The 24,452-nt window shown below is 37.9% G+C and overlaps 1 protein-coding gene across 1 annotated transcript in view; it reads right to left on the bottom strand.

The window, feature by feature from the left end:
- The window catches only part of MTHFD1L (methylenetetrahydrofolate dehydrogenase (NADP+ dependent) 1 like), a 220,970-nt gene that overhangs the window by 19,220 nt on the left and 177,298 nt on the right, over positions 1-24,452 (bottom strand). The window lies entirely within an intron of this gene.

Raw genomic sequence — 24,452 nt, forward strand, 5'->3', positions numbered from 1 at the left:
TATCATGTTTCCATTTTTAACGGCATCATCAAACTGACAGCGATAACTAATAATGAACTACATTACGGCTCCACTTATCACTGATAACAAGCATGCTGCCACCTTATACTATCTGTAAAGCACCTTGCAAATCACAAAGTGCCCTCACACCCACTATTTTATCTTTTTTACAACTCTGCGGGAGACTGAGCACAGTAGTTTAAATGTAATTAAACAGAAACTGGAGCTCAAAAGAAATGTATGAACTGCGTAGTTCTAGGTCGGGGAAGTGGGAGAGTGGGAACCTGGAATCTTCTAATGTTAAGTCCAATGATGTTTTCACTAGACTACAAAACTTTGAGGGGATATATACATATATATACATACACACACACACACACACACACACACACACACACACACACACACACACACATATATTTTGGCAAGATAATTTGGATTAAGTGACTTGCCCAGGGTCACCCAGCTAGCAAGTGTCAAGTGTCTGAGGCTGTATATGAATTCAGGTCCTCCTGCCCCAGAGGGCAAATATTTTAGGAACTAATGTTTTCTAGTTTTGATGACTTTCTTAGGCTAAAAGATTTTCTCATATTAAAAATAAAGAATCAAGAAATTCAGAAGGTGAAAAATAGAAAGTAGTGAAATACTGTATTCAGAGAATAAGAAACACAACACAATGCAGACCCTGGACTGAAAATATCCACAGGGATTTGATTAACCATTTTTGTGTGTGTGTGAGAGACATAACTGTTTGCACCACTTGTCTTTTAAATTAACAAACTGTCTCCTCTGAAAACTTGAATCATTTGACACAATGATGATCCATTAAAAACACAAGGAAGGTATATGAAGGAAAATGGCCCAGTAGAAAAGTTAAAGAGGACAGAGAAGAATGGAAAAACCATGATTTATTATTAAAAAAAATAGGTGTTCAGGGATTCATTTTGGCTTGAAAGGGTGGAGGAAAAAACTATATCTGTCAAGGGAATCTTTCTGAATTTTTCCATAAGAATTCTCTATCATAAAATGACCTTCACTTTTACTTCTGGCACTCTGCCCTGAAAAAAAAAAGCCAACCTAAACTTAAGGTCTTAGATGTGAAAAACTGAGTAAAAAAACAGGCAAAACTGTATTTTTGGGGGTGGGTGGGATAATAGTAGGGAGGAGAAGAATAAAAAAATTTAGTCTTAGAAGAAATTTTCTTTTATAAAATCTCTCATAATGTAAATAACACTAAAAGGTTAAAAAATCAGTTGATGATTTTGCTTTTTTTTTTTTTAAAAAAAGCAATATACTTGGGAATAAAGTTTAGAAATTTTATTTTTAGGTAGTTTATATTTTCCCATCAAATAAAACCAGACATTATTAAAAATGGTTTCTAAAACAATGAATCATGATTTATTATGCCCACTCCCCAAATTACATATTCTTTTACATTTATAAAAAAGTACTCTTTTATTAGGTATATCTTTAGAATTTAAATGTATTATGGATAAGAAAATATTCTTCATTTAAATGTTAGATTGTGCTTTATATTTAGAAGATGGCATTTATAATAGTAGTCTTCACAGCAAAAGACAGAGCTCTAGTAATGTGGTATGGGAGAAAATTTACAATCAGGAGACCTGGGTTTTGTTAATTATGTGACCACTACAGAGCTGTTGTTAAAATGGACAAGTCATAACCTTACTGTGTCTCAGTTCTTTCTATTCTAAAATTGGGAAGTTTTCTACTATCATTTCTTGAAATATGATGCCCAGGCACTTTTTTCCTGGTGATGGCTTTCAGGTAGTCCAATTCTTATGGTGGACAGAGTACTGGGCCTAGAGTCAGGAAGACCTGACAGACCTGAATTCAAATTTGGTCTTGGCTCACTTAGCACCCTGGGTAAGTCATTTAACTGTTTGTCTCAGTTTCCTCAACTGCAAAAATCGGGATAGTAACAGCATCTACCTCACAGTGTTGTGAGGATCAGATGAGATATTTGCAAAGTGCTTAAAACAGTATCTAGCACAGAGAAGATGCTATTTAAATGTTTATTCCTTATTCTCTTATCTCTCATTGACCTGATTTTCAGGCAGTTTTGTTGCTTGGGCAAGGTTTTGTATCTCTTGTTCCAAGCTATTAATTCCCTTTCTAGTTTTTTTCCATCTAATATTCTCATTTCTTTTATAAAAAACATTTAAAATTACTCTTAAAACTCTTGTTTCATCTTTTCCAGGAATTCTAGTTGAACTTGTGACCAAACAGTGTTTTTCTTTGAGGCTTTGCTTACAGATGTTTTGGAGTCATTCTCTTCTTCTGGGTTTGTGTCTTGAGCATCCCTATTATCACAATAGTGGTTTGTTGGTTTTTTATTTTTAAATGGTGGGATTTGTTTTTGGTTATTCTTCTAGACTTACGAGTTAGGGCTGCTTTTGTGGATGGATGCCTGTAAGGAACATCTGGGCTGGCCTTGTGTCCTCTAAGTTCCTGATGTTACTTTTTTGGAGTATTGAATTATTCTAGGATCTCTAGGATGTGCAAGTTTTTCAGTGCCCCCCAAAATGCAGGCATCTAATACAGGGCAAAATCTAGTCACTGCTCTCCTGTCTGAACTCCACAAGTTCCTGACTAGGGTTTGGGTCTCAGCAAAACACCTGCTGTCTGGAGTTTGAGTAGCCAGCTAGTAGACTCTGATACTATCTGTTGGTTCAGAGTGACGGAACTGCAGGCTTTGGATTAGGCTGGCATTGAGATCCCTCTCCACTCCTGGGGCAGAACCAGACAGATGCTGCTTGCTTCCTGTGTGTTCTTTTCTAAGTACATAGATGAGGACCCACTAATACTTCTCACTCTGTGCCTTAGGCACAGATCCCTTCTTTAGGCTACCCTGGATCTGAGAAGTGAATGTTGACTCAGCTGCCAGCTGGCCCCTGTCCCTGTACAGGGGCAGATCTGGGTGTGCTGGAATGCTCAGAGGGGCTACACAGGCCAGTCCGTAGACTGTCTCTCTATACTAACTTGGGCTGGAGAAAATGACTCACTGTGATTTTTTTTTTCTTGGATTTTCAAATCCGGATTTTGTCTGGTGCATTTTCTCAATCTGTATGGAGGAGCTGTGAGGTAATCAGCTGTTACTGATTACTGCTGTTCTGTTTTCTTGCCTTTGCCTCCTCTCTATTTTACAGCAATGTCCACTTAATGAAGCTCAGGAAAACCTGAGCACCACTGTTCACATGGGTTTGGTTGGTGGTAGCTAGGTGATACAGTGGATAAAGAAGTGGGCCTGGATTGAAGAAGACCCAAGTTCAAATCTAGCCTTAGATGCTTACTAGCTGTGTGACCCTGGGCAAGTCACTTAATCCTGTTTACCTTAGTTTTCTCATCTGTAAAATGATCTGGAGAAGCAAATGGCAAACCACTTCAGTATCTTTGCCAGGAAAATCCCAAATGGTGTCATAAAGAATCATAAATGACTGAAACAACTTAATAACAACAACAGCCCCTTGGTAAGTCATGTAACTAGCCACTTTGCAGAGCTTAAGGTGCTACATAAATGTTAGCTATTGTTATTATTATCATCATAGAGTTGCCAGGAGCCCTGAGTAGTTATGTGACTTGCCCAGGGTCACACATATACAGGAAATCCATATGTGTCTGAGACTAGACTTGAACTCAGATCTCCTTAACTCTAGGGCTGGTTCTCTATCTCTTATGCCATAATGTTACTCTTCTCTATCTTTATATTTTGCAATATTCTTGGATAAAATGATTCTTAAAAAAAAAAACCAAACAAACCACATACCACATTATTCATTAGAATACTGATACTGAGTTCTTGGGTCAGAGGCCTACTTCTTTGTTCTTTGCCTTTCAGGCAATATGACTCCATACTGGAAATAAAATTTACTTACAATCCTCAAATATTCTAATTTAGCTCCAATTTCATTATGAATAAAAGTGGGCCACTGTTACTCAGTGGTCCAACATGGTAGACTGAAGGGAAAAAAAGAGCTCAAGGATTGGGGGCATCACTTTAAACCCACCTAATTTCCAGTTCTTTTGTGGTGGCATATCCTCACCTTAAACTCTGTAACCAGGTCACTTAAAGAAGAGAAGGCTGGGGGGTGGGTGGGGAGTCATCTAAGGAGGCTTTTCATGAACGAAAAAACCCCATATATAAATTAATTCAAACAGTGGAGGGGGAGAATTTAGGATGAGTTTCCTAAAAACTAAGGGGGAAGAAAAAGATAACCACGAGACAGAAAAACCCTTTATGCTTCAAAGATAGCCATGGAGTTGCACATGCCAAGGAATGAAAATACGCATCACTGGAAGTAGGTTGGTGATGATACAGTGACTAAGAGTAATGAAAGTTTTAAGTAAAGGGTTTGGATACTTTGGAAAATTTGCTTGAGGAGGAATTTTCTTCTTTGAAGTTTGTTTAAAGTTTACTTAGGGTTGGTAGTTTCAATCTATTTTTGGGTTGGAGGACTCAGGACTGGAAAGGGGGCTCAGAGGCCATTGAGTACAACTGCCTCATTTTACAAATGAGGAAACTGGGACATATTTTTCTCTCTGCTTGTCTACTCACAAATTTCAGCAGTTTGACATGTATATAAATAATAAGGAAAAATTTTGAAATTTTAGACTAGGGTTCAAATCCTGACTGTGCTACTTATGATCTGCCTGACCTTAGACAAATCAGTTTAAATCTCCAGGTTTCAATTTCTTCCCTTTAGACTTCTTTCTGGATCTCAATCTATGATCTTATTAAGACTTCTTGAACCTCTGGGGAAACTGATGTCCTTTCTCTTATAACTAACTATACAACCATGGCCACTGCTGCCTTCTGGTAACAACATAGATAGCAAAATAACAGGGAAAGGGACTGAACCATTAGTGTAAAAACTGTGAAAATATATGTCAAGAGATTACAGTATCACGTTTGAAAGCCCAGGGCCACCTACATGCCATGATAAAGCATTTTAGTCTTGAGTTGTTATTATTTTTAAATTAAGCCTTGAATGAGATCTGGTTTTTCTGCATCTAGAAGACAATCTTCTGTTCAGAGTCAATGTCAGAGATAACTTGATACCCTCGGGGCTGTATACTATAACAATTATCAATGAGAAATAAACGTTTCCAAGAAGGTACACACTGATAGAATTAATTGGCCAAGGTTTCTTCCAACAGGCAAATAGCAGTCTTGCTGTTCTTGGACATGAATCAGAAGATAGGGATCATTTATCCACACCCCCTAAAATGTAAATACTTTTCAGATTCTGCTGACATAATGCAGTATCAACCATGAACGTCTTTCCTCTGACTTCCATAGTTACAATTATTTTACTTTAATTTTTCCCCTAAAATTTACTTTGGTTATGAAAGCTAGCTTATTGGCAAAGAGCCAACATGACATACTAACCCCTAAACTGACACTGCTAATGAGCTAATCATTTTTGCTACATGGAGTTCATGCTTCATACATACTTATTACTGAAAATATGCGTAAAGGTCACAAGTTACATGGATGTTAAACTATAAGCATTTCATCCTTCATTTTCATACTGGAGAATTAAGTTGGAAGGCATGACATTAAGAATGATTTTAAAAGACCCTATGCATAATTGTTGAGTTCTTCAACAGAGTCTCTAGTAAACCCTTCAGCAAATTCTGCTGAGGCACAGTGGCAAATCCCTTTACCTACTTACAATCACAAAGAATTTTCCACTATTCACAGCTAATTAAAAGACACTGAAGAAACAAGTCTCTCAGATGAGTTATGGATGGATTTCTGACTAGGCCGGGGGGAAATGGTACTCCCTTTTATGTGTTGATAAATTTTTCTTGCCTGTCAAAGAAAATAATTTATGTATGAAATAATTAGGTTCTATCCCATATTTCTTCATTATGTCTCTGTAATGGCCAAAATAATTTTCCTGGTCATACTATTAGCCCCTTATATTTTGGGGCTTACTGGCTTAGGGGGGAAAGGGAAGTTTGGAATCAATATAGTTTCTGAATCTGCAAATTTTCATCAGGGAAAGAAAAGAATTGCTGCACAATACTCTATAAAATTATTTCATCTCTAAATGCAATTGGATAACAAGTTCATTGAGTTACATATATCTAAGACAGCATGGCAAATGGATAGCGAGTTGGGATCCTAATTGAAGAGGAGGAAGAGAATAAGCTGAACTAGAGAAACTCTACAGGGCTTTAACTGATAAAAATGTTTCTTGGTAGAAAGCCCCATTAAAAAATTATAAATGTACTCTTGGAGAAGCTGTAAAGCTGTAAATTCTGGAATACCATGATTGCTAGAGAGCCAAACTTGCAAAAGGCCAATGTAGAGAAACAGAGTAGATACAAGTGGGCTGTGGCATATTTCTATGGACAATCCACATGCATACAAATTGTGTAAGGGGCATCTTGAAGGAAATACATATTTGAAAAAGGAAGTGGGTCAGTAACGGAGCAAGAGGATCAAAGCAGATCTTTTTATGACTGAACACATTTTTAGGAAGATGGGAAGGAGTCAACAGGGTTGAGGGCAAGGGAATCCGGGGGACACAGGTAGAGGGATGAGTGAAAGTGAGGAGTTCAGTTTTCTGTGATCAGAAGGGAGAAAAAGAGACCTGGTTGTGAAGCCGAGGACTTTTCAGGAATGGAAAAAAGTTGGAAGAGCTCATATTGGGTGGCCTCAACCTCAGTGAAACAGAAGGCTGAGTCACCTGTTAATAAGTGCTGGGGGCTGGAAGTGGAGGGAAAAAGAGGAAATGGTCTGGAAGAGTCACTGTAGATAGTGAGTTGGTAAGGGCAGGAAAGGACTGTAGAGTCTTAAACTCCACATGGATGGCCTAATTGGAAGCAATGATTATTTTAAGAGGGAAGCCCCTTAAATACAATGGTGAATTATGTTTTGGAAATAAATAACAAAATATTAAGAATCTAAATCGACTTTTAAGCAGAAAGGAAAAGAAGGAGCAGCTAGGTGGCAAAGTGGATATAGCACTGGCCCTGGAGTTAGGAGGACCTGAGTTCAAATTTGGTCTCAGGCCAGAACTTGACACTTACTGTGTGACCCTGGGCAAGTCACTTACTTAACCACAATTGCCTCACCAAAAACAAAACAAAACAAAACAAAAAAACCAGGAAAAGAAAGTCTTTACACACACACACATATACATACCTATAGAGGTGTACATATATATGTTTGTGTGTGTGTGTGCGAGCCACCAAATGTACTCCATGTACTAGGGTTGCAGTTACAAAAGGCAGAACTGCCAGTTAACAGCAGTCTGTTTTGTGGGTGTTAGAATGGTCACGGGCATGATGTAGCAGTCAGCTCAGCTGCAGTTTTGACAAGTTGGTATACTGTGATACTAGCATCACCATCTGGTTTGGCAGATTTTGTTGTTGTTCAGTTGTTTTCAGTCGCATCTGACTCTTCATGACCCTGTTTGGGGTTTTCTTGGCAAAGATACTGGAGTGGTTCACCAATTCTTGCTCCAGCTCATTTTACAGATGAGGAAACTGAGGTAAATAGGGTTATGTGACTTGCCCAAAGTCACACTGCTAGTGTTTGGCAGAACCAAACGTTAAGTAACATACTCAGGTATTTGGAATCAGAGAATTGTTGAATTATTCTACTTTTAGATTATCCTTCATGATAAGAAAAGCAATGATTTCACTTGTTCATGGCATACATCTGAGAGCATTGCTAGCTAAAATGTATTTAACCCATACCATGGACTAGTTAGTTCGCATCAGTTTCCTACTATGAAAAATAGAGATAATAATTCTTGCATCCCACTGGGCTGTTACTGCAAGGGAAACTCTTTGCATGGCACTTACTTGGGTTCTTGCACTTCCACTTGAAAGTTTCCCCCTCCTGTAATTCCATTCAGTCCTACCTTCTGACCTCCACACCCTTGCTTGGAAATAGTCGGTGTTCTGCTTGTAGAGGCTTTTTTCCTTTTAAACTTATAAAATTCTTAACTTAAAAATACTAAATACAATCGAGCATTTCCATACTTGAAAGTAGAACAGAAGAGACATGAAATTATGAATCTCCATTATACACAGCTTGTTTTTCCTTAAGTATTAATAAATTCAACATGAAAATTTCACAGCCATTGTGCTTGTTTATTTTTCCTTCTGTTCTCTTTCGTGCATTTCAAAAAAAGCTTCAATGATCCTCCTTTTTTTGGGTGGTGGTGGTAACCTTTTCACTACAAGAAGTATCTCTTAACCTCTCACTTCTAATGCCTATATGGACCTTTGTCAGTAAGATGATATTTCTGCTTTCTAGTATGCTGTCCAGATTTGCCATAACTTTCCTTCTAAGGTGCAAGCTCATAGCTACAATCACTATCTGCAGTGATCTTTGAGAATATAAAATCTGACACTGCTTCCATTTCTTCTTTTTCTATTTGCCATGAAGTGATGGGACCGGTTGCCAAGATCTTAGGCATTATTATTTTATTTTCTGGTTTAAAGGAGCCTAAGGCTCAATCTGAATGTTAAAAACAAAGTAAACCCTAAACATTAAACACTTAACTTTTGCTGTCTTGTTAGTAGGTGAATTTTGTTAAGACACAAAGGGAAGTATGAGTAGCACAACTGTGGATGTCAAGAAAAAGAAAGTTAAGCTGGGTAATGGAGGTCCTTACTTCCACAACTCTATCTTGGTTGTTATCCTAGAACTTTAGTCTGCTTGGGCTACTATGTTTGGTTAATCCCAAAATGGAATCTTGTTTTCCATTCTAATGTGTTCTTCCTACCATCTGACCTGTGTTTGGCATTTCTCAGCTTCTCCCATTTTACCTATCTTCTCTGATGGTAACCTGTCACCTGCTGCATGATGGAGGAACTTTATTCTTCCCTCTGATTTCCACAAATATGCATGTGGAATATCTTTTACCTTAAACAAAGAAGAACTTTTAAAGAAATCTCAGCTTTGCAACTTTACTAGCTGTATGACTTTGGACAAGACACTTTATCTCTCCATCAGTTTCCTTTTCTGTAAAATGGGGGATTGGCCTAATTGACTTTTGAGGTCTCCTCTAGCTTTAAATTTATGATCCTATGAACTCTGGATGAGTCACTACTGCCAAATAAATGGAAGCAAGTATTTTAAACATTAAGGAAGCTTGCTAAAATTGGTAGCAAACTCATACTCACATAACTCATGACTTCCCTTCTGGGATACACTACCATTCCAACTTTGGAGTAAAGCTACCTGGGCAAAGTGGCAAACTGTGTTGAGTAAATACAAGGACAGAATTTAGTTTTAAGGGGAAGGAGAAACAAAGGAGAAACAAAGTATGGGTTGATGCCAATGGTCAATGGCATAGGAAGAAATGGTTCAATGTAAGTTAAGTACCACTGGCTTACCTGGGGACAAGGCCAACCCTTATTTATTTCCTCAAATGCAAAACAAATCTAGTGTCAAGAAGAGTTCCCTACCTGCCAATGTGGTTAAAATGATTTACACAATGATTGTTATCACTAAAGGAAAAAAAAACCCCAAAGAAAACTCAAAGAAAATAAAACATGGCAAAACACCCTTCCCCCTCCAAGCTTATGGGAATTAGAATAGGGAAAAACACATTTTCTGCCATGTTTGGTTTACAGGCCTAACCACAAAAGAAGATTCTTAAGTTACAGCCCCAGGCTCCACTTTTTCTTAATCAAAACAAGCCAGTTTTCTCTGAACTTTTCTTCTTGGCAAGCCCACTGCTTGCAGCTTGACTGCTCTGCAATGATACAACCAGCAAGAAGCCATTTGAAGTTCAACTCGTCTCCCTCTGTTGCCCTTTCACTGACCTTGGTAAATGAAAACTTCCCATGATGGCATATTCTCAAATAAATACGTGAACTAAGCAACTCTGCAGCATGCTCACACAGGATGATACCACCAGCCTATTAGCTATTTTTCCCACAGAAGCCACGCGAATGCCCTTCGTTTTTCTAAATGTATGCTAGGAAGAACCAGGGCAGGTCTACCTGACAACCAGTCAACAGTTCGCTCCTTGTAGAGCATCACTCCTGTCCTAGGTCAGGAAGGGATCATATTTTGACCAAAATTGTACCTCTACTCCTCCTTTCTCTCCGTGAACATTCTATCTTTAATTGTTCTTTAAGTAAATAGGATGCTTATGGGTAAACAGGCAAATCTACCAAATTTAACATAAGGTATATTTAATAATCTAGTATTAGGTGACACAGTGGATAAAGCCTGGAGTCAGGAGGACCTAAGCTCAAGTTAGCCTCTCAGACACTTACTAGCTTTGTGACCCTGGGCAAGTCACTTCACCCTGTTTACCTCAGTTTCCTCATCTGTAAAATAAGCTGGAGAAGGAAATGGCAAACCATTCCAGGATCTTTGCCAAGAAAACCCCCAATGGGGCCATGAAGAGTCACACATGACTGAACTACAAATACCTAACAATCAAATGTGTCAAAATCACAACCAGAACAGTTTTCAAATGCCAACATTCAATTTGATTCATAAAGAGTCTATTTTGTGCAACCCATTCAAGGTGTTAGGATACAAATAATAAATGACACAGGCCTTGCCCTGAAAGGGCTTACACTCTAATTGGAAAGGTAGGAAATATATACAGATAAGAACAGTACATAGTAAAGAAGGGCAGAAGAGAAATCCAGATATTGTTGTGGCAAAATTTAAGAAGGGAAGGAATTCTTATGGATAATAATGGAAGACTTCCTAAGGTGGATGGTACCTGAGCTGGACCCTGAAAGTAGGATTTCAAAAAAGGCTGAAGGAGAAGGTGAGGAGAGAGTATATTTCACACAAGGGCCTAATGCTGCACTAATGCAAGGAGCCAATGAAAGAGTGTATGGTATAGTTGGAACATAGCATAAAGAGGAATAATGTGAGACAAGCCTGGATAGCTAAGGTGAAAACACATTTTAGGGGACTTTATCCAAATGGCAAACCTCTTTAAGTTTTTCAGCAAGCAAATCACACAGCTAGACCTGTGCCTTAGGAAGATGTATGTATTTGGCAGTTTTGTGAAGAATATCTCGGAGAGAGATTTGTTAGAAGGCTACCCCAGGCAGGAACATGAGGGTAAGGTAGGGTAAGGTAAGGTAAGAAGAGGGGATGAATGTGAATGAGAGCAAAAGCAGAATTAATGGCAAGTGAATGGATCTGTGAGGTGAGGAAATGAGAAGAATCAAAAGTGACTAGGAAAGGGAGGCCTGCCTTTTAGGGGGAAGATGATAAATTCTGTTTTTGCATTCTTTCTACTGTGCCACCTAGCTGTCCTGTCATAAGAGGAGGGTAACTCAAAAGAGACGGAAGAACAGTCAAGTAGGGGAAGAACCAGAAGAGGATAGTGCCACAGAACCCAAGAGAGGAGACAGTATTTGGAAGGAATGGATTGTATTTGCGGTGTTGAGACAAGTAATCAGGAGCTTGGTTCAGCACTGTGATGGAGAAACTATTTCACAGTTATTAGACTGGGATCTACCAGTAGATCTTCAGATCCACTCTCCCCCTCATTTGCATTATTCATACTTACTTCTTACCCTAGTCCCCAACTCCTACATCAGTGATCATTTAGACTTGGAGAAATAAAAAGTAGCGCCTTGTTAGGAAAAGTCAGGGACCCCTCAGCACACATCAAATATACATAAATGATGAGCTGTATACATGAAAGACCCTGAATATCTTTCTCTTTGCTTCTAAGCAAGTATCAGCCATAGAAGAGTTTAATAAAAATCAAGGGAGTTGCAGCAGGTGTTCATTCAATAACTTCCCCTAAGTGTACTAAGAGGTATTTTATTACGAGGAAAGTATGCATGCCAAGTTCAAAGCAAAAGGCTGGCTATAGCTCTTAAATCCAGAACCATAGTTACTGATCAATACATTCTCTCAACGACCAAGAGTCATAAGGCCTTGCTCCAAGCTTAATATTCTCAATGCTTTTGAATGATCTAGGAATCAACCCAAAGACAGTCACTTCTGGATAAAAAGTTTTTTTAAAAACAGAACTGGTTCTTTACGTGACAAATTTATCTTTCTCCTCACACAAGGAATGGCTGTTACATTAGAAAGACTAAAGAACAATATACGGCCAATTTAAATTAAAAAATTAGGCTTTAGTATTTTCAATTACCAAAAATCTGTTGTCTCTCCTTCCTCTCACTTTTTTTTGAAATACCAAAACCAAAATCAAGCCCTTGTAACAAATGTGCATAGTCAAGACAAATAAATTCCCATACTGGTCAAGTTAAAAAAAAATACATACACGGGCACGGGCACGCCATATTCTGTACCTGGAGCCCAACACCTTTCTTCATTATTAGTCCATTCTCAGCTCTTAAGAAACTGCTGGGTGAAGCAGTGGATAGAATATTGGCCGTGGAGTCAGGAGGACCTAAGTTCAAATCCGTCCTCAGACACTTGACACTGGCTGTGTGACCCTTAACCCCAATTGCCTTGTCCCCGCCCAACCAAAAAAAAAAACCACACCAAAAACTGCTGAGTCATTATATTAAATCTATCTATTCACTTATGTATGTATATATGTATGCAACTGGTTTTTAAAAAAGGTCTTCCCCTGTCTCTGATTTCCCCTATCCTTCAATGATCAAGGCTGCCTATAAATTAAACAAGGAACATAAGTGTTCTGTTACTGAAATTCAATAAGTTGGCTGTGGGCTATTCCAACTGGGCCTACACAGTACTTGGAAGCAAAGGGAGCAATTTTGCTTACCATATGAATATTAACAGAATAATAATGAGTATTGGCGGCTGATATTCCTAATATATTACCTGTTGGGCCTCTGGTTAAAGTGCTGCCCCTGATCCTTACTAACTTGCTTATTTATCACCAGTCTTCTGATAACCTGTGAACAAGTTATAACCTTCCTGACTAGAGCGCAAAGAAAAAATTCAAACAAAATGGTCTGGGAAAACTTGAGTAGGGAGGGAACATTTTCAGTTGGAGTTGGGGGGATACCAGAGGAGGCTTAATAGAACTGAGCATGAAAAGAAGAAGAGTGTCCTAAAAGGCTGAGAGGAGGAGGGAGTATATTACAGGCACGGCAGACAGAAAGACTGCACAAATGAATAGAGGAGGGAAACAGTATTTCAAGTTTGGGGAATAGCTTGGAATCTAGAGTGTGAATAATGTGAAATAAGGTTGGGAAGACAGCTCAGAGCCAGATTGTGGAGGCCCTAAATGCAAAAATAATTGGTCTACTGACAGTGTGGAGCCACTTAAGTTTCTTGAGAAAAGAATGACAGTAGTTTGATGGGGTTGAACCTGTCTACCTTAAGAAGATTATTTTGGCAACTGTGTGACAGATGGATTAGAAAAGAGGAAAACCAGGAAATGGGAGATTGGCTAGGGAGGGTATTATACTAGTCCTCGAAGGCCATATTAGTGAACTGCAAATTGAGTAAGTATTACCAGACCAGAAAAATTTCAAGTTTGGGCCTAGTGCTGTTTGCTGCTTGATGACTAGTCTACCTAAATTCACAGAGGCTCATCAACAGGATGGCCTCAGGGTTATGAAATGTTTATTCATAACACCTCCTGAAAACACTCAGTTATAAAGAGGCTGCCATCTTTACTAGTAAAAGGGAGTACTTAAACAGATGGAATTACAGGTCCTAGAAATAGCAATGGAAGTTATTATAATTAAATAACAAGTCAATTCTGAAAGACTGAAGAACTTTGATCAAAGAAAATAATCAAACGTGACTTCAGAGGGCTGACGAAGAACACTGCTGACCTCATGACAGAAAGATGATGGATTAATATGCAGAATGAGAAACACATATTTGGATGGGGTTAATGTGGGAATTTGTTCTGCTCGGCTATGTTTATAATAAAGCGGGATTCCTTCTTCCTTTCTTACCTCCCCAGTGGGTAGGAGAAAAAATAAATGCTTGATAATAGGAAAAAAAATGTTTCAAAAATCACAACAAAGGTTACTTTGGGCAGAGCAAAATGGCCCACTGAAGACTATGTGTCATTTTTATTCATGTGCCTAGGGTTAAGACTCAAGTTTTAGGGCACAGGAAACTTAGCATTAGTAAAGCTTTTATCACAATAAAACAAAAAACAAAACAAAAAACCAAACCTATACCTGTGGCTAAAAACTGGAAATAAAGTGGGTATCCATCAACTGGTGAATGGCTAAACAAATTAATAATAATAATAATAATAATAATAATGATGATGATGATGATAACTAACATTTATACAACATTATGTGCTGGGCACTGTGCTAAGCACTTTAACAATGATATATTAATGTGACAAAATATTACTGTGCCATAATAAAGAAAAAGATGCAGAGAAATATGAGAGGATTTATAAGAACTGATACAAAATCAAGTGAATAGAAGCTAGAAAATAATAACTGATTCAATGACTATAATAATGGAAATAAAAACAACTCTGAAAGGCTTAAGAACTGTGATCTAAAATCCCACCTTCTACAGGAATTCTTTCCCAAACCTTATTAATTCTAGTGGCTTCACTCTTATTTCCAATTTATTCTGTTTATATCTTATTTGTAGGTGTTTGCTTATAATCTCTCCCATTAGATTGTGAGCTACTTGAGGGCAGGGACTCTCTTTTGCTTCTTTTTGTATTCCCAGTGCTTAGCATAATGCCTAGTATATGGCAGGTGCTTAATAAATGCTGACTGACTGATGAATGACCAATCAGGTCAGAGACTACAGGAAACTGATCAGGATGAAACACTCTCCCTACTGTTTGGAAGAGAAGAGATAGACTGGTAGTGTACAATCAGATATTCAGTTTCAGATATAACCAATGTGTGACTTTTACTTCACTATACTTATTTGTGACAAGGGAGGACTTTTATTTTGTAGAGGAAGAGTTGGGGGGAGAAGATAGTGATGGTGATTAAAAAAAAGAAAAAAGCACTAGTGAAATTATTATAAAAATACACAAAACGGAGTAAAAGGATATTCAGAAGGGGGCATCGGCTAGAAGGGCAGTGCTGGTATATCATATTAAATTTAATATAGACTTAAAAAATAAAGCTATACATCACAGATTCATGGTTTCACACACAAACTTCTTTGTTCTTTGTGTATGGACATCCTTATGTCTGATAATTTTTGTCATATTCGTAATAAAAAAGAGAATTTAAAAAACCGCCACCCACAGTGAAAGAAAACATACTGAAGTTATAATAAATCAGCCTATGGGCAAGTACTGGTGCCCCTTTCAAGGCTAGTGATGACGCAGACTAAAATCATCGCTGATAAGGGGAAGCGTGGGAAAAATTTGCTAGCTGATATCTTCAAAATGTTTTGAGGACATAAAAATCTTACCTGCATATCTAACTTAATGGGTTCCTGGTTCTTATATAGTACCCACTAGAGTTTAGCTATCTTAGGTTGTTAAATCATTATTATTTGTATTTTGAAAAGTATACATGACTCCAAAGATGAGATTGAGGAAGTCTGATGCAGACAAATATAGCTGGGTTATAGAATAATTACGATTATCTTCCTCTACTCTGTCTCCTGGGACAGCAGGAGACACTAGAAACCTAAAAAAGTCCAGAAAATGAACGAAGGTCAGAGGGTCAATCGGAAAGCATACGGTTGCTGTAACTGAACCTTGGATGGATGAAGTTCAAGAAGGAGTCTGCCCATGGCCAACTGCTTATAGAGCTGAGGACATGCACTAGGATTGAAAGAGTTGGTGACATCGTTAATCATCCCATAAATGAGCAGAAAAGAAAATATAGAAAATTCCAGAGGACCTGTCACTGATAAGACCTTGGCTTGAGCTCTTCCAAACTGCTTACTGTGGACGCTCAGAATCTCCACGCAATTTTCCATATAGCACCAGGGAAAGAAAACATGTCTTTTGTAGTATGTGGGGATGGAAGGGAAATCAAAATGTGTCTGACCAGCTTCATTAACATGATTTATATTTTATTTAATTACCTGGAGTCTAGCAATATGCTTAGTATTAATTACTCAGAAAATTCTCAACAACAGTATCATATATTTCTTTTACGTAGGCATGCTTGAGGATCAACTCGGGCTATTTTTCTCATCCTCTGGGAAAACTTTTCCTTTAGCAAACTTGGCGACTCATTGAAAATTTCTGACAGTCATCCAAGAATGTCTATCTGCTGTTGATGGGAGCCAGAATTACTTGTGCAATAGAGGCAACAACTGAAGGTTTATTTGGCAAGGGCGAGAGTCAGTTCAAAATAATCAGATAAACAATGCTGAAAGCTGTCATCACTGATCCTTAGTCAAGAACTGACATAGTGCCATTTCTTGTACGGGTAGATCATGTTTAATGTCATCAATGAACCGGGTGCCCAGCTTAGCGTGTATTTGGGAGAAGAGTACTTGACAGTTCTAAAAACACTTTTGCAATATCCGTGAGCTATACTTGATATCAAATGGCAAGGCAAGATTACCAAACAATTCCTAGAGCACAGCGGAACATCTCCAAAGCCATGTTCACTTAGCTCTGGTAGGCTGGATGTTTGAGAAAGATGAATAGCAACAGGAATCCCAAGCCAACTGCTGGGTGACAAGCTTTAGGTAGGAGAGAACATGAGTGGGTGAAAAATGAGGCAGAGACATCACCCCAAAAAATGCATCTGAGCTGCAGGCTGTCTGGAAAAAACAGCAACAGATTAGTGGCCACCAGAATTGAATGAGCTCCTTTATAAGCCAACTGGTTAGCCAACAAGCATTTATTAAACACCTACTATATGCCAGGGACTGTGCTAAGAATAAACTGTAAGAGGAAGAAGAAGAGTTATAAATAGCAAAAACCAGATGTGTATTTAGTGTGGAAAAGGCTTATTTGTCCATTCTCTATCTATACATGAAGATAATATTGCCATAGGTTTACATCTTTGGAAATAAAGGGCAATAAATATAATAGTTTACGTTGTTTGATAAAAATATTAAGCTTGCTACTGTATTCTTTAGTCAAATCCTTAAATGGGATGTTATTATATGTATTCCTAAGGTTTGTGAATTCATTAGAACAGAAAGAAGCAAGAGGCCCTTGGAACCCCCATAAGAGAAACAATAAATGATATAGAATATTAATATTAGTAAATGCTGATGTTAAATACTATTAAATCCCAGCTTAACATATGTTTGCTAAGCTGGTAAATTGTCATAAGCTATGTTTTGATACAATGACTTAAGAGTGTCACTGGGTTATTTAAAAAAAAAGTTAACACTACATGTATAACCTATATCAAATTGTTAGACTTTTCAATGATGGGGCAGGGGAGGGAGAAAATTCGGAATTTAAAAATTTAAAAAATGAAATGTTAAAAACTGTTTTTATATGTAATTGGGAAAAACTAAAATACTAAATAAAAAATAAGGTAATGTTACAAGGGAGAGGAGAACGAGCATTTATTACGTGCCTACTATGTGTTAGTCATTGCGCTGTTTTACAAACATCTCTATTTTACAATTAAGGAAATTGAGACCAATAAAGGTTATGTAACTTTGCCAGTATCATACAGCTTTTAAGTATCTGAGGCTGAATTTGAACTCAGCTCAATGCTCTGTCCACTGAGCCACCCAGATCTGCCCTGTTCCAAACTTTGCTGACAACTGCTTTGGCTCTTAAACTGGATTTCCTCTCTGACCTCTTGTACATGGTCCCCTTGATACCCTGCTGGAAGAGGGGATTTGACTAAACTGCAGGCACTTTTCCTTTTAGATTCTATTTTGCCTAATCTGGGAGCTAACTATTCAAGTCCCACTTCCTGCTGCTCCTTGGAAACTGTTAAGAGGCTTACCGGTGACTCACCTTAGCATGGCCCAAGACATAGAGGACACTGCGTGACCTTAAGGAAGTTATTTAACTTCTATGAATTTCATTTTCCTTTTTCTTAATAAATGGGGATGATAACATTGGGACTACCTACCTTACAGAATTGTTCTGAGGATCAAATGAGGAGGTATTTGAAAGTGTTCTGAAATCAAAGTGCTAGAGACATGCAGCCTGTTGTTATTATTAGCCAACTGTTTCCTTCAATTACTACTCCTCTGAAAATATGGCGACAAAACCCAGGATGAAAAAGATTTGTTGCTGTTATTATTCAGTCGTGTCTGATTTTTCATGACCCCATTTGGGATTTTCTTGGCAGAGACACTGGAGTGGTTTTCCATTTCCTTCTCCTGCTAATTTTATTTTATTTTTTAGGCAATTGGGGTTAAGTGACTTACCCAGGGTCACACAGCTAGTAAGTGTGTCAAGTGTTTGGTCTGAGGCCGCATTTGAACTCAGGTACTCCTGACTTCAGGGCCTGTGCTCTATCCACTGCGCCACCTAGCTGCCCCCTCCAGCTAATTTTACAGAAGAGGAAGCTGAGGCAAACAGGGTTCAGTGACTTGCCCAGGGTCACACAGCTAGGAGGTGTCTGAGGCCAGATTTGAACTGAGGAAGATGAATCTTCCTGATTCCAGGCCTGGCACTCTATCCCTTGTACCATTTAGATGCCCTATGAAAAAGATACGTATTCATAATTTCAACTTTACTGATGGCTCCCTTCCACTGTCATCCTGCTCCTTCTTCCATGATGTCACCTGTAACTTACAATGGATTTTCCATTTCTGCTCAGTGAAATCCTTCTTGTTCTTTATATATATCATGGCTACAGTGTTGCTAACCTTCATGAAACTTTCCCTAAACCCTCCAACTATAAAGGATTAAAGGATTTCTCCCTGCTCAAATTTCTCATAGCAATTTTTAAAATAGAACTCTCCTCTGCATTTAACATTATGCCTTGTATTATTTGTGTACATGTCTTTTTCCCTATTAGATGATGAACTTTCTGAGGGAAGGGGCCTATATTGTTTCATATTTCCATCCTCCGTGCCTAGCACATAAATGCTTAATATATTTTGTTGAACAGAAATTACTGCTGGTAACCTTTGCTACCTTCTTAACCACATCATACTCTACTCCCTCCTCAACTCTTCTCCCCACCACATCACCCTGTAGGCTACATTCTAACCAAACTGGACAACTCATGTACCCCTGAACATGTCCTGTACTTTCTATTCTCTACTCATATAGTGCCCCCAAACCGGAATTCCTGCCTGTTCCCAATCTCCATTTGCTGCAATCAAAGCCATCTTTCAATGCCTGCCTATCTAAAAGTAGTCTCTCCCTCCTAAGAACTCTCATTGCACCCCGCTAATACTTCTCTTATTCACTTCTGCATTCCTTATCATTCCCTCCACTGGATTGTAAGCTGGAGGAGCTTTGTGACAATCTATCTTAAGTAAGGTCTGTATTATAATCTTTGTATCTCCCAACCGATTTGTACTAAGAAATGTTTGTTCTATAAATTCTTGGTTTCCAAACTCCTATCTCTTTATTCTGTGCCTTCTGATTTCCGTATTTCCACTCTTAACTATAATACTTGTACATCTCTGCAGTTTCAACATCGCCTCTTACAGAACAGATTTTCAAGGGGCTGGCCCTGAATTTCCTCCAGGAAAACATCCCACAGTGTCTAATCCAATGCTGGACAGCTGTTAGTCTCATAGCTTTCACCTTTTTGACCCCAGACTGTATTGCCTCCCATCTAAATCCTGGTTATATCCACCTCAGGGCCTGTGCTGTTCACTTTGTCTAATACATATTAAGTGCATGGCAGATTTCAGTCTGGAGCCTATCACAAGCCTCAAATCAGTTCAAGTATCGATTTACTATCAGATGAATAAAGCGGACAATTCCCCAGCGTTCTGTATACTACCCAGCAAAAGCCTTCCTTCACGGTCTCTGTGCTGATATGTACATTAATGCATAGATTTGAGCCAATTTCCTGAATTCACTTTTAAATACAGCATCATATACACTTTAGAAACCACTCTGAGAAAGCTCTCATCTCTACATAATCTTTTCATGTACTTAAGAGCTAAATTAATTTCCTTTCCTGTAAATTACATAATTATACAGTCAAGTACCTCAGCATATAAAGATTCCTACCATCTATTAGAATGGCCCAATCCTTCTCTAGTAGAGTCATTTTGCCCAGGTTGGTGGAAAAATGGGATGGAGCTGGTCACTGGTCAGGGGAAGCCCAATTAAAAAAAAAAGTTTTTAACTGATGTATTTTCCCCACAACATCAGCGCAGTTTCTCCCACTATCCCTCCTCATCTAGCAAACAGTACAAATAGTATTTTTTTTGAAGATAAAAAAAAGGAGAAAAAAAATCAGCCTAGCTTATGACTACTTTGAAAATGTCTAAAAATTCATGCCATGTGTAAACACTTGCGGATTTCCCACTTTTGCAAAAGGATGGGGTAGGAGTGTCTCTTCTTTGTAATTTTGCAACATTCACTTATGTTTTTTTGTTTTTTGTACGCATGTAGTTGTTCTTCCATCTATACTGTTACAGTAATTGTGTATAATCTTTTCTTAGCTTTGCTTAGAAAGACGTTTTAAATGGGAAAAGTTTTTTTTACAAAATAAGGCAGTGTGAGAATATTTGTCTCTCCCAGTGTGTGCACATACACAACTTAGTGAAACTAGTTGACATCAGTAGGATCAGAGCTCTAACGCAGGAAGTTAACTAAAATGTCATCTAGTCCAAATTGTTCATTTTATAGATGAGGAACATGAGGCCCATGATGGGGAGGTAGGGGTGCTGGTCGTGGTGAGGAGAGACAAAGTCAAGCTTAAGATCACATAGGTAGTATCAAAAGTAGAATCTGAATCCCAGTCTGCAAGGTTTCTTCTAATCTGTTACTCTATCTCTCTCAGTAACTCATCTGTAATTTAAAGGCTGTTTAAACCAGAAAAAACAAAACCCAAACTCAGACCAAAAACTAAACTATTAAAAAAACCCAAAGCTTAAAATTCACAGCAGCAACAATGTCTATATAATTCTGCAGTTGGGCAATTTTATCAATCATAAACTCCTTGATTTGTAAATATGCTCATCCTATACATCTGGCCAGTCTGTGCTGACTTGGTCCAACAGATGAGACCTCTTCCTCCAAGATCACGTTTCCATCTCGCTGTGTGCCCTGGATGTTAGGAGCACAGTTTGTAGGTGCAGTTAGGGGTGGAAATAAGGTAGTTTACAGCACCATTCATTGTATTTCTTATCTCTGAGCAACTGGGTTCATGTTTTCCCATGGAACAATGTCATATATGGTAGAAAAGTAAGCACATGATTGTGTATTAAGCCCATCAAGCTGTTAAACTATTTTCTTTCACATTAAACTACTTTAACTAGTCTCAAAGCACCTCAAAACAGCAATTTATGAAATGCTTTCTCGCTTCTATAATGCTAGAAGATTCTGGGGACAGATTAGGGTAGCGTAAGCGGGGGAGCTGAAAGATGACAATTGTTCACTAAATTAAACTAATCTCTTTCTTTCTTTCCCCAACCTTCACCTCTGCCCACACTCACATTTAAGTAGATCTAGAACCTAGAAATATAGGGACTTATGGTAGAGACTGTTTTCCCCCCCAGAGCTCTAAATAGAGTTATATATTATACTGAATTATCACATTGGCTTATCAAATAAGATTTTTCAAGAGCAGATTGAATTTGAAAGGATATATTTTTACGTTCTTAAGCCAACTGATTAACTACAGTAGTATAAATAGGCTTTTGTTGGCTAGAGTGAGAAACTAAGCACAATCTATATATAACATTGCTTCTACCAGAAAAAAAAATGAACTGACTTGTATATACCTGATTTAAAAATGAACGTTCAAAAACAATCTGTTTGCAAGTTAAGGACTGATTATTTTTACTTCAGGTCACTGGCATCTTTAAAGCAAAATAAGGGCAGAGTGGTGTCCTGTAAAGAACACTGCATTAGTGGAAGGCCTCTGCTTATTACCAATGATGGGCAAATCACTTAACCTTTCTCAGTCTTAATGTCATCATTTGTAAAATATAAAGGTTTACTGAAATGATGTTAATTTTAAAAAATGTTTTGTTGATGCTCGCTGTCACTTCCCAAAGACTCTTCCCCCTAAAATGGAACCCTTCCTTCTAACAGATAAGTTAGTCAAGCAAAACAAAGAAACATACTGAGAATGCCTGGAAAATGTGTGCCTCAATCCAAACCTACTATCCATCAACTCTTTATCAGTAAGAAGGAGGAATGCTCCCTTATCAGTCTTCTGAAGTCACAAATGTTCACCACATTAGAGTTCTTCAGGAAACAGTTTCCTTTTACATTATTATGGTTACTGTGTAAAAATTTTTTCCTGATTCTGTCTACTTCATTCTCTATCACTTCATAAAAGTCTTCCCAAGTTTCTCTGAATTATTCATATCAATCGTTTCTCACGGCACAACATTCCATTAAACCCACATACTACGCAATTTGGTCATTTCCCAAATGATGGGCACCTACTTTTAGTTATTGTCTATTACAGAAAGAATGGCTAGGAATACTTTTGTATTTATGGGGCCTTTTAAATCGTCTTTGAGGTCCCTCAGAGGTACGCTTTTAGGTGAACTTCAAAGTCCCTTCCAGATATAAAGTCTCCTAAAGGGATATTTAGACCTGACATTAGAAGCAAATATGCCCACTTAATGTAGAGAACCATAAGATCACATAGAACATAAAAGAAAAAGCAAAATAAGAATTTGTATAAGAAATCAAATTGAACTTTCACTAGTACAAAGGATGTGACATTCACCAAGCTTTTAAAAACCAGTGTTTCAACATTTTGTGTTCTTCTATGAGGTTCAGTGGGGTAAAAAAATGACACCAAGCCCTCCTATGGTATTTAGCTGCGGTAGTTAGATATAAATCTTCTTTATCATTCAGCAAGGCTATTTATACTTCATTAAAGCATCAGCGTGCTAAATCAGCCAAAGGCACTCACTAGAGGAATTTTGAAATTGAGCAAGAAAAGAAACACGAAGCAAGCCCTTAATGAATAAATCATACTTCAGTATTGATCAGCAAGAAGATGCAGTAATGTAATTAGCTATTCTTATGTGCCTCTGAAAGGCAGACCTGCTTCCTGAAATGCTTTAATTTGGGGTGTTACCTTTAATGCATTTTCCCCCTATTTGACCCACTGGTCACCAACAATTTGCGAATATCATAAATCCCTCAAATCAGAGAACCTGGGTCAAATCCCCACCAGATTTGCCACCACTTGGTACAAATGTGGACAATTTATATGTCTTCAGACCTCAGTTTCCTCAAGTATAAAACAAAGGTATTAGGACTTCTAAAATTCCTACAAGCTCTAACTCCATGATTCCAGGGGAAGAGGAGGTAGGATGCTATCTTGCCATTTTTTGGGAAGGGTTCAAATCGTTTGTCACTTTTGACTGAGCTCAAAGCATCCACATCTGGCAATTTACTCACCATTTCCAGTTTTTCTTTACAGTGCTGGCAAGTTGAGGATTAAGCTAGTTAAAACTGGGAAGCTGAAAAAGGGTAATTATAGAATAAATTATCCTGGTTCCTTCCCTTCTTATTCCAACCTTGACATCCCTATGTTTCTCCTCCATCTGTAAATCTAGCAGGAGACAGGCCCTAGAAAAATCTGAGATGTGGAACATTTCCTTCACCATTTTATAACTTATAGTAAGTGATCATATTTAGTATATTTCAATATATCACATGTAAATTGTATGAGCAGGTAAAGATGTGTGCTTTATGTTCTTAAGCCAACAAAATAACTGTAGAAGATAATAAAAAAAAATTATGCACATTTCAGCTGCTCTCCCTATTTCTAATCTCACCTTGATCCTCTCAAAAATATTTTTCTTCATGACTTAAACATTTCCAGAAATTTGGTAAGGATTAGAGATTTCTAATGCTTTAGAAAGACTTCCTTCCTTGGCTAGTGAGTCACTGTGATTCATAAGCATGTCATGAGAGCCCTGAGAAGTCATCTCATCTAAACCTTTTTAATTTTAGAGATTAAGAAACTTCACTTCTAGGGCCTCTCTGAAAGTCTAATGTACAAACACAAAACACAAGGTTAATATTCCCAACTATAAGAATATTCCACCCAATATCCTTAATTGCTTCCAGGCAAGAAGTGAGGTGAAACAGTGTTAACAAAGAATGTAGGAACAATGTCATAAATGGGTACCTGGTCCATAATGTGATAACTGATTTTTGTGATTATGTGGTGGAATTTGAGTTTTTAAAAATTAACAACACCACTATTGAATGGTGTTAGCAGGGGCCATGTATGACCTGTTTCAAAAAAATCTGTTTAAGCTTGGCATGGTAGGGTATGCCTATAATCCCAGCTACTCAGTAGGCTGAGCCTAGTAGATCTGCTGATCTGCAGCAGAGCTAAAGCCAGTTGGGTGGGTATCTCCATTAAGTCTTTTTTTCAAAAATTCTTTTTTATTATTATTAATTTATTTTTAGTTTTTAACGTTCACTTCCACAAGATTCTGAGTTCCAAATTTTCTCCCCATCTTG

This window comes from Phascolarctos cinereus, unplaced genomic scaffold, assembly GCF_003287225.1.
Source record: "Phascolarctos cinereus isolate Bilbo 61053 unplaced genomic scaffold, phaCin_HiC Scaffold_5;HRSCAF=322, whole genome shotgun sequence".
In the NCBI taxonomy this organism is placed as follows: domain Eukaryota; kingdom Metazoa; phylum Chordata; class Mammalia; order Diprotodontia; family Phascolarctidae; genus Phascolarctos; species Phascolarctos cinereus.